The sequence below is a fragment of the Pipistrellus kuhlii genome, unplaced genomic scaffold (genome assembly GCF_014108245.1).
Source record: "Pipistrellus kuhlii isolate mPipKuh1 unplaced genomic scaffold, mPipKuh1.p scaffold_m20_p_2, whole genome shotgun sequence".
Taxonomy (NCBI): Eukaryota; Metazoa; Chordata; class Mammalia; order Chiroptera; family Vespertilionidae; genus Pipistrellus; species Pipistrellus kuhlii.
In genome coordinates, this window is record NW_023425515.1 from 62,125,407 (window position 1) to 62,136,650 (window position 11,244).

Here is an 11,244-nt window from a genome sequence, read left to right on the forward strand (position 1 = left end):
TATTGAGAGGGATGCAAATAAATATGTTATAAACCTTCTTCTCAAAAAGTAGAAATGGAAACAGCAAAATGGGCAAGCAAAAATGTAAGGATAACTTTAGTACCAAAGAGTATCAACCAAAGAACTCACATGCACATATGCATAACCCATGGATACAGACAATAGTGAAGGCCTGGGGAGGGGGCAGGTGTGAACTAGAAGGGGGCTATGAAGGGAAAAAAGGGGCATCTGCAGTACTTTCAACAATATAGATAAATTTTTAAAAATTAAATTATGTATTGTCAAGAATAAGATCTAGATGAGTTAATAGGAGTAAATGTTCATTGAGTAAGTATGATCAGAGGAATGTTCTTGGGAGACCTAAAATTTGAGTCAGATTTTACATGCTGAGTAGGGGAGAGGGAGTTTTAGGTGAAATAAGCATAAACAAAGTGCTGATGTGGGAAAATGTGTTTATGGATATTTTAGACAGGACCAAATATCAAAGACCTTTTAGCGTGCACCAAATGTATCCATGGACATTTTGTCCATACATTGGCTAATCAGCCATACATTTGTATGTGTGTGCACATATATGTATGTATCTATGAACTAGAAATCCAAAGCCTAAATCCTTTCTAATAAAAGAATAATATGAAAATTGACAATCACTCCAAGACCCAAGATGGCTGCCCCCATGTAACCAAAGATGGCTGCTCCCATGTGGACACAAGATGGCCATCACAAGATAGCTGGCAGGGGAGGACAGTTGTGGCAGTTAGGGGTGACCAGGCCAGCAAGCGAGGGCAGTTGTGGGCAACCAGGCCTGCAGGGGAGGATAGTTAGGGGTGACCAGACTGGCAGAGGAGGGCAGTTAGGGGCAATCAGGCTGGCTGGGGAGAAGTTAGGCATCAATCAAGCTGGCAGGGGAGAGGTTAGGGGGTGATCAGGCTGGCAGACAGAAACAGTTAGGGGAAATCAGGCAGAGGAAGGTGAGAGGTTGGGAGCCAGCAGTCCTGGATTGTGAGAGGGATGTCCGACCACCCATTTAGGCCCGATCCTAGTGGGATCGGGCCTAAACGGGTAGTCAGATATCCCTTAAGAGGCCCCAGATTGGATAGGGTATAAGCTGGGCTGAGGGAAACCCCCATCGTGCATGAACTTTCTGCACCAGCCTCTAGTATTTACTATACATATACATATACATATACATATACATATACACATTGAATTAAAAAAAAAAAAAAAAAATATATATATATATATATATATATATATATATATATATGATTCTGATTCATATGTCTGGGAATGTCATGAGTTTCATTTCATTTTTATTATTTTCACGTTACACTACAAATTTTCATTTGAAGCCATGGTTAAAAATTGTTATTTTTTTAGACTGACAATAACTGTACCATCCCTCAATAATAGATTTAAGAGCCTATATAATAAAGGGGGAATATACTGTATAATTTGACTGTCACTCCACCACAAAGATGGATGCACCCACAATGGAGGTGAGGTTTTGGTAACACAAGGTGGCTATATATATGTTATATATATATATATAACATAATCTTGCATATTTCAGAAAAAAACTTAATATATTTACTGAAATTAAGTAAATAAGAATGAAAGTCACTTAATACATCTAAGATAGACTATTTTCCACTTTATATATGTTAATCACTTTTGATAAGCATTTATTATGTAGTAGTGGCCTGATGCACAAAATTTCTGCACATTAAAAGGGGATTAATTAGAAAAATATTTTAATATTGCTATTTTCCCTTTCTCTATAACAGAAGTGTCAGAGATGAAAGAAAATTAGTAAAATGTATATGAAAATCTTCCTCCTGTCAGAGTCTGGGACACACCACGGGACCCAGAGTCAAATCCCCACCCACCAACGTGTGCCTCAAAATTGAGTGAGACCCAGACCCAGCCATTCCTTCTACCCACTGGGCTAGATCCAGACTTGGCCAGTCCCACCCTTGTCAAGCCTTGCTGGCGGGGAACAGCCTCAGGTCCCCAGGCCCACTATCAGAGTGTGGGGGGGCGGACCTTGAGATCCCTCCAAAAGTCCCACTGGGTGGAGTACATGGTCTCAGATTCCATGTGAAGCCCTGCTGGGCGAGGGGCATAGCCTGAAGTCCTCCATCAAGCCCTGCCAGGCAGGGGCATGTCTTGAGGTCTTCCATTAAACCCTACTGGGCAGGGGATGCAACCTGAGGTCTCCCGGCTTAGTATCAGGGCAGGGGGCATGCCTTGAGATCCCCTGTCTAGCTCCACCAGGTGGTGGGCATGGCCTGAGGTCCCCCATCCAACCCTGACAGGCAGGGTGTGTGGCCTGAAGTCCCTTGTCAAGCCTCATGCGGGCAAGGGAGGGGTACAGCCTCAGGGCCCTGCTGATTGATCATTAAGGCTCATTATGGGAACTTGGCCTCCACTGGGGCACAGCCACCTTGTGTTACAGAAACCTCACCCCACTGTGGGCACATCCATCTTTATGTTGGAGTGAGGGTCAATTTGAATATTCCCTCCTTATTATATAGGCTTTTAAATCTATTATTGAGGGATGGTCCACTTATTGTCCCTCTAAAAAAAATAGCAATTTTTAACCATGGCTTCAAATGAAAATTTGCAGTGTAACGTAAAAATAATAATAATGAAAGTCATGACATTCCCAGACATACTGAGTCAGAATCTTCAGGTTAGAGGATGGATATTTTTAAACTTTTCAGTTTATTCTTGAATACATTAAAAATGAGGAAATACTACCAGAGACCTTAAAAAGATTTTTTATTTGCCTCATATTCACAAGAGATTTAGAAACTATTTGTTGTAATTAGAAAAATTTTTATTCACTTAACAAGTGTTAATAAAGTGTTTTGTAGTAAATATGAAGAGGACTATAAATTATATAAAAAGACTTTAAAAACAAAGAGCACATGGTTTGCAATCTAAGAAGAGATAACTGTTGTAGAACTTTAGAGAAGAAAGTATTGCCCTGATTGGTTTGGCTCAGTGGATAGAGCATTGGCCTGTGGACTGAAAGGTTCCAGGTTCGATTTGGGTCAAGGGCATGTACCTTGGTTGCGGAGCACATCCCCAAGAGGGGGTGTGTAGGAGGCAGCTGATTGATGTAGCTCTCTCAGCGATGTTTCTAACTCTCTCTATCCGTCTCCCTTCCTCTCTGTAAAAAAAAATACAAATTTTTTTACAAAAAAAAATTACCAAAGAAAAGAAAGAAAGTATTCAACATGTAGTTGAAGAAGGAAGGTAAAATTTAAGTTGGGCAGTTGAGCCTTGAGGGCAATTAGATTTAGAACATATGAAGGTTTCTTTTCAACCAGCACATAGATGAGTTTCAGGGGAGGCCATAGTTTTAGACTATATCTTAGTGAGATATATGATGAAGAATGGCTAAGAAATCTCTGCAACAGGTGGAAAAAATAGGAAAAGTTATTTCAATTGGGAAACCAAAGAATGATTAGTAGAGATTTCACATTTATCATGAACATGTTTTTGTTTAGTGATCAATGGGGAGGAATTGAGAGTGTGCATCCTGAGAGTAATTGGGTAAGTGTGACAGAAATTGATAATGGTTTTCTCTGAATTGGAGAGTTTGCATTTTATTCATATAAAAGAGGAAAAGGATAGATGGTATAGGCAGGAAAAGGGTGGGGAGAAGTTGGAAGATTTGAGAAGAGAAATCATATAGTTTGTGTTTGGAAAATGTTAATCTGATACAAGAACACTGTACAGGAGGGATTATTAGGGGTGTCGAACTCAATCAGAGAAGGGGCCAAAATCTAAAATCCAGCCTAAATCGCGGGCCGAATGGTTTACTGAACAGTCATAAACTGTCATTGTGATGGAAACGCAGCGGAGTGCAGTGATAACAGCGCTGTGGGGCCACATTGCAAGGCCTGGCGGGACGGATTTGGCCGGTGGGCCTTGTGTTTGACACATGTGGATTAGAGGGTAAGGCTTCAGGGCAGAGAATGAAACTAGGAAGCTCTCACAAAATATATATGTGTTATGCCACATTTTGTTTTCTTTCCAGTGCACTGAAGCATAAAGTTAAAATAAAACAACCTGGATAAAAATATCTATAAAGGAAATTTTAACCCATGGGATTTTCCCTCTGGTGCCAAGTGGGAATTTGGATTTCTTTTCTTGGTTCAGCCACTATAATCCCTTCAAACATTAAAATGTGATTTCTTGAAATCTCTTTAATACACAGCAGTTGATACAATGCCTGGTACCCAATAGGTTCACAGTATACCTTGTTTTATTACTATATCAAGCAGTCTGTCCTACCAAATGGTAATAAAGGTTATTTAGATGTCATTGCATGAAATCATAATATGCAATATTATGTGTTTATATACTAAAGCTTTTGAAAAAACTAAAAAAAAAATGTAATTAAGGTCCAAGTAAGATATTTTGCATTCATCTGTAAATAATTTTAAGTGCTCTCCACCTGTGAGATGCTACTAGAAGTTTTAATGGTACTTATATTATACATTATTTTTACTCTAAGGGCATGGGAACTCTTAAGTTATTAAATTAGCCGATTAAGATATACACAAAAGACCAGATTTTGTTACCCCTTTAGAACTGTAGGAAGTGCAGAAAACTAAGACATATTTCCTATTCACCAAGAGAGTTAAAGTTTTAGTGACAAATATATTTATATGTAGAAGTTTCATTTATGTGTGTATAGATAAATAAATAATGAAATATTTTACATCTTTAAATGAAAGCTACTATGCCATATTTCTAAATCAATGAAAGGACATATCATGTTAATAGACAGAAAACAATATTGCAAATATAACAATTCTCTCAAGTTGATTTTCATAATGCATTGTAATTTAAATCAATACCCCAGAAGCTGTGTTTTTTGTGTTTATGTGTGTATGTGTATAAACTGATATGTTGATTTTACATAAAAAATGAAAGTCCAAAAATAGCCAAGGCATTATGAAAGATGAACAATGCTGAAGAACTTAAACTACCCAATACCAGTACAATACTGCCTTAATTAGAATAAAGGTATATCACTTATTATAGTGTGAAACTGATATAAGTATAGTCAAATAGATAATTGGCACATATTAACATATTCAGCATCACTTCAGTGCACTTGTGAAAGAATGGTCATTTTTATTTTTAAATGATGTTCTGTCAATTGGATGTTCACAATGAAAAAAAAAATGAACCTTTACTTGTATTTCACAACCAACAGAAAGACAAATTTTGGATACATTGTAGATGTAAATGTGGCAAACGGTGGGCAATGACAATGCAGGTCCTAAATTTTTCGGCTTTGTCCAGGGTAACCTACACCATCGCACAACTGATGACTGCTAGGATGGCAAGGATCCTTCACCATCCCCCCAGGTCCTCTCTGGCTGTTTCTTCTCTGTCTTATTCTCCTCCCATTTCTTATCTTCAGCATGTTGCTTGGGGCTACTGCTATGGTGGCTGGAGTAGTTGATTGTCTGCAGCTGCAAGTATAAGGTGAGCAGTTATTCTTTTGGATCCATTGTTGAAGTTTCCACACTTCAGCAATGGATCCAAAAGGCTTGAAGGATTTTTCTGTAAATACACAAGCAAATCCTCGACCAAAGTTTAATAAAAGGACCCTTCCATAAACCAGACTTGGGATCTTTCCATTTAATCAGACCATTTTCCTTTGGCTTATTCTGACACCAGTGTAATTCCATGAGTGTTTTGCCATCAGCATTACAAGTGAAAAAAATTAAAGTAGTTAAGGCTTGATGTAGTTTACTTACAGAGTTTTCTCCATTATTTTTTAAATTGGAATTTTAGAGGTTCTTGAGGCAGATGTAACATGCAAGGGGAACATTCCTTGGTAATCTGTTTTGCCTGCTGTATAATATTTTGGCAGACTGGTATAAAAAAGTTGATGAGATTCCGTGGCCTGTTTTAAAAAAGCAATTAATTGATCAACAAATGCATTTCCTTTTGTTAAAGGACCAGGACCTTTTTAACTGGTATACATATGCTTTGGTAACTGAGCCATTTTAATCAAGTAGTTGTAATTCTGCTTATCAGGCCAGCAGCTTAGGCAGATTAAAAATAATATTAAGAAGCTATTGGAAATTCTGCTTGGGAAATGTGAATGGCTCATTCCTCTAACAGAGAATGCAGTCGGTATCCTCTTGAATGACTGAACTTTAATTGTTAATATATTAATAATTATTATTGAAAAGCTTTATTACAATTCTTATGTTAATTACATTTATTTATTTATGTTTTAATAACTTTGGTATTTTAAAGCCAATTGTTATCATCCAAGACATTTTCTTTGGCAAATTCTATAATAGAGATATCTTACTGACTTTCAGTGGCTTTAATGTTAAAGTATCATTTTATTTTTATTTTATTTTATGAAAACAGGTGTGCCACTGGGGACCTGTGAGGCAATCTTGGAATGTGGTCCGTTATTATTCAATAACTACCCATTATTATGGAAACAATAATCTTATTGTCCAAACACAGCCTGTATAATTTACTGGTATCATTTTTGCCATCTTTAAAAGAAAAATAGTCTTGGGTTTACTCTATAGTATCTGTGAAGAGATAGGGCTCAGCCCAAGAGGCTACCCAAAATTGGACAAGGCATGCCTTCTCTTAAGCTAGCCTTTTTCTCTTCACAAGTACAGAAATCCCAGAAAAATCCCTAAATTGTACGAAATGTCTCATCTATCCAAATTTCAAATGACAGACTGTGAAATAAAAACATGGCTAAAATGAAACTTAATAACACTCACTCTCGAGAGTGGGTTTCCATTTTACAGGATCACCAAAAGACTAGTAATTACTGCTCTGGGGCCTTTTTTAGTTATTTCTTTTTGTCTAGGGAATTTTCCTAGGACCTGTGTTATCAGCCATGTGTACCACTTATATTCTCCCTTTTCCTGTCCCCACATTCTGTTTGCTCTAGGGAAATTTAGGAATGGTCTGGCCACCTATTGTTTCTTTACTTTTCTTTTTTTTTAAATATATATATTATTGATTTTCATATAGAGGAAGGGAGAGGAATAGAGAGTTAAAAACATCAATGAGACAGAAACATCAATCAACTGCCTTGTGCACACTCCTTACCGGGATTGTACCCTCAACCAAGGTACATGACCTTGACCAGAACCAAACCTGGGACCCTTCAGTTTGTAGGCCAACACTCTATCCACTGATCCAAACTGGTTAGGCTATTTCTTTTCTATTAAATTAAATTAAAGGCATGCTTAATAGACTAACAATAAACAAATTAAACCAAACAACATATACAGATAAAACAACAATCAATAGACAAGTGTCCATAGTACATAGAAGAGACTTAATAAATTAGAGGTGTTGTTTTTTTTCATGGATATTTCAGATATTTTATATTGCCTGGGACTTACAGCCAGAATGCAGCCAAGATAGCCTGTTGTTCACAGATTGTATCATATTCTTCTCTCCAGCATTGACTGGCATCTAAAGTTATTTTTGCTAAAATCTGCCTGTCCCAAGGCATCGGATGGGACAAAGCATTTCAGACAAAGCATTAAAGACTCCTTTGTAAAAGGACTGTTAGCCCATTTTCTCTAGCTGTTGTGCCTTTCCACACTGTAGGCGGAGGATCTTGGGACTTAGGAATTACAGACTTTTGATCCTCAATATGAATTGGGCATAATGCAGTTTGAACAAGAGCCCACATAGTTAAAGATGACAAGGGCATCCATTTTCCTCGAGCCTGATTTAAGAGAGTACTTTTTGACATTTTAATTCCATTATCCTTGAGCATGCAAGGTAAAATTTACAATTATGTTTTTGCCTTTTTCTCAAATTCTTCCCCAATATAACCTGGCTGAAATAAAAAAAACGTTCCCATCCACTTTACAATTTGCGACTCCGAATCTGCACGAGCTTTGTTAGCAGTGAATTTCCTCACCTTTTCAGTGAACCTCCCACCTTTCTGCTGAATTTCCTTTTTTCTTGTTTTTTTGCTCAGGGAAATCTTCTACAGATGCCCATGTTGTGTGCCACAGTGTTGCAACCTTTTGCAGTGAGGATTCAGGATCTAGAGAAGGGGTGGCGCACAAACGAATGCACTAGACAAGAAATATGAATTTAGAAGACATGGGGGAGAGGGAAGGGAAGCAGAAACCTTTCTCTAGTGAAGAAGCTTCTTGACTTCTTGGTCCTGTTTGCTTTTATTTACATGAATAGACATTTTCCCTTTAAGAATGCATATAGGCATATCAAAAGTAAAATTTGGTACACAGTAAAAGAATTATCAGGATAGGGAATTGGGTGAGCCATTTGGCCAACAGCAGGGCAATATAATACTGATTTTCAGCCCTGATGAATATCGCATTAATTTGCTAACTACTGTTGGTCTTAGCCTCCAGCAGTTGTTCTGTAATTTAGTTGTAATATCGATGTGGTTGTGGAGAATGTGAGTATCACATTTAACTATGCCACCATGTAGACTAGAACCCTGAAGATTTATTTTTTTAAATATATTTTTATTAATTTCAGAAAGTAAAGGAGAGGGAGAAAGAGATAGAAACAGTGATGAGAGGGAATCATTGATCAGCTGTCTCCTTCATGCCCCACACTGGGGATGAAGCCCACAACCCAGGCATATGCCCTGACCAGGGAAACAAGTTGCAACTTCCTGGTTCATAGGTCAATGCTCAACCACTATGCCACTCTGGCTAGGTTAGAACCCCAAAGATTTCTGAAGAGGCAATAAGGAAATACCAGCAATAAAATGAAAGTATGTGCACACATGTACATCTATATTAGGATTTAAAACTTCTATTTATAAAAAGGCACAATTAAAATGGAAAATGTAACCTATGCATTACAAAAAGACATTAACAAAATGTATTTCCAACAAAAAGTTTCCATCCAAAATATATAAAATCCCTATATATCAGTATCAATATGAAAAAAATGAACTTTTAAGAAAATTTAGCAAATGGCATAACATATTTTTCACAAAAGAGGATATCTAAGAAAATAAACTATGAAAACATATAATTCAATTTTATTATTTAGTGAGAAAATATAGAATAAAACAATAATATACCTGTATATATTAATAAGAATGGCAAAATTGGCTGGCGTGGCTCAGGTTGAGCATTGACCTATGAACCAGCAGGAGGTCAGGGCTCAAGTCCCAGTCATGGCACATACCCAGGATGTGGGCTCATTATCCAGTAGGAGGTCTGCAGGAAGCAGCCATTCAATGATTCTCTCTCATCATTAATATTTCTATCTTTCTCTCCTTCTCCCTTTCTCTCTGAAATCCATAAACTTTTATTTTTTAAAAAGAATGGCAAAATTAAAAATGACCTAAATAAATTGTTGGTGGGAATGTGAAGCAGTCAAAACTTAACTCTCATATACTGCTGATGGTAGTGCAAATTGGTTTACCAAGATAGAAAAATTGACTGCCAATATCTTTGAAAAGTGAACATAAGTTGATCCTATGATCTAACAATTCAACTCCTTGGTATATATGCAACAGAAATACATACATCTGCTCACCAGATGATGCATACAAGAATGTTTATAGCAGTCATATTCATAATCTCTCAATACTGGAATCTACCCAAATATCCAATAATATAATTAATAAAGTAATTGTGGTATATTACAAATAAAATATTTTGCAGCAGTTATCATAAAGAAACTAATAAGGCACATAAAAAAATAGCTAAAACTGATGACTATAGAGCAAAAGAGGTCAGAAATAAAGTACATACTATATGACTTTATATGAAATGCACAGACAAGAAAAAAAGAATATATGTTGTCGGGGGTCATGATGGGCAACAAGATAGTATTGGCTATCAGTGTCATCAGGTAAAGTCAGACCCTTACTCCATTAATAATGCTCCCTGACAGAGGAGGCAATCCTAAACTCAATGTGTCAGAGGTTTTGAGTTCAGCAGGATCATCTCACTCTTCTTCAACCTCACAGCAGTCTGAGGGAAGTAAATCACCAGCCTGGCTGATGCATCAGGGTCCTCCTGATATCGCAGAAATAATAAACACATTACCTCAGAAATACAGAAGGAAACTTGTGTCTCAAGAAGAAATTGAATTTATCCAACCTGAAGGTCCAGAATAAGCACTGACAATGTGGCTGCTGTTTGTTATCAGACAAAAGAATAATCTTTACAATAAAGGACTTCCAAAATAAAATAAAAAAATAGAAATTATATATTAAACTTTAATTAATAGTCTGTAAAATAATATACTAAATTTAGATGGACACTTGTATCTTCTCATTCATGTCTATTAGTTAGCTTCTCCACAACCTTACCTAATTGTTTACTTCATACTTATTAAAGCACACATTTAAAAAATAGAATCTATGTTGTTAAAAGTTAGGTTAATGTTTACTTTTTAGGGTAGTGACTGAGGAAGAGCTTTAGGTGATTCTGTGGTGCTAGTAATGTAATGTTTCTTGATCTGCATGCTCTACTATGGTATACAGGGTGGGACAAAAGTAACTTTACCATTATTTATATAAAAATATTATAATATTTCATAAATAATAACACATGAATAAACTCAGTGTTTTATATACAACTATAAGCCTACTTTTGCCCCACTCTGTATTCACCTTGACAAATATTAATAAACTTTATACTTGGTTTTATTTTTCTATAAATTAAAATATTTTTTATATTTCAATAAAATTTCAAAAATTTTCCTTTAATGTCATTGTTTTGATGGCATTAGTTTCACCCACATAAATTACTAACAAGTAGATGTCGTCAAAGCAAGGATGCATTTTTAATGATCTTTTAGCATTCTTTCTAATTTTGACATTTTACTAACTTTCATCTTGCCATATTTTATTCATTACTCAAATGTATAGATATAGTTTATCTTCAAATATTAAATAAACATAAAGACATGCTCATAAACAAAATTATAAATCCAAGTGATGCACACATACATCTTCATTCATCATTCCTTTCCTCTCTGTGAGCCTCATGTTGTGTGCTTTTCATTCTGTAAAGGTCATGATAGCTCATAAATTCTCTCCCTGATGAGAAATTAAATTCATCTTCCAAAAGCAAGGACTATTCCTTACAGAGTTTGAGGAACCTGAAATAGTCACTCTCATTGAGATAGACAGAAGAATGGTGGTTGTCAGGCATTGTAGGAAGAGGGAAATAGGAAGGCACAAGGTTTGTCAAAAGGTACAAAATTTCA

At 36.3% G+C, this 11,244-nt stretch overlaps 1 pseudogene; it reads left to right on the forward strand.

Annotated features, from left to right (window-relative positions):
- Positions 1-9,838: 9,838 nt before the first annotated feature.
- LOC118723858 lies at positions 9,839-10,217 on the forward strand (annotated as a pseudogene).
- The last annotated feature ends 1,027 nt before the right edge of the window (positions 10,218-11,244 follow it).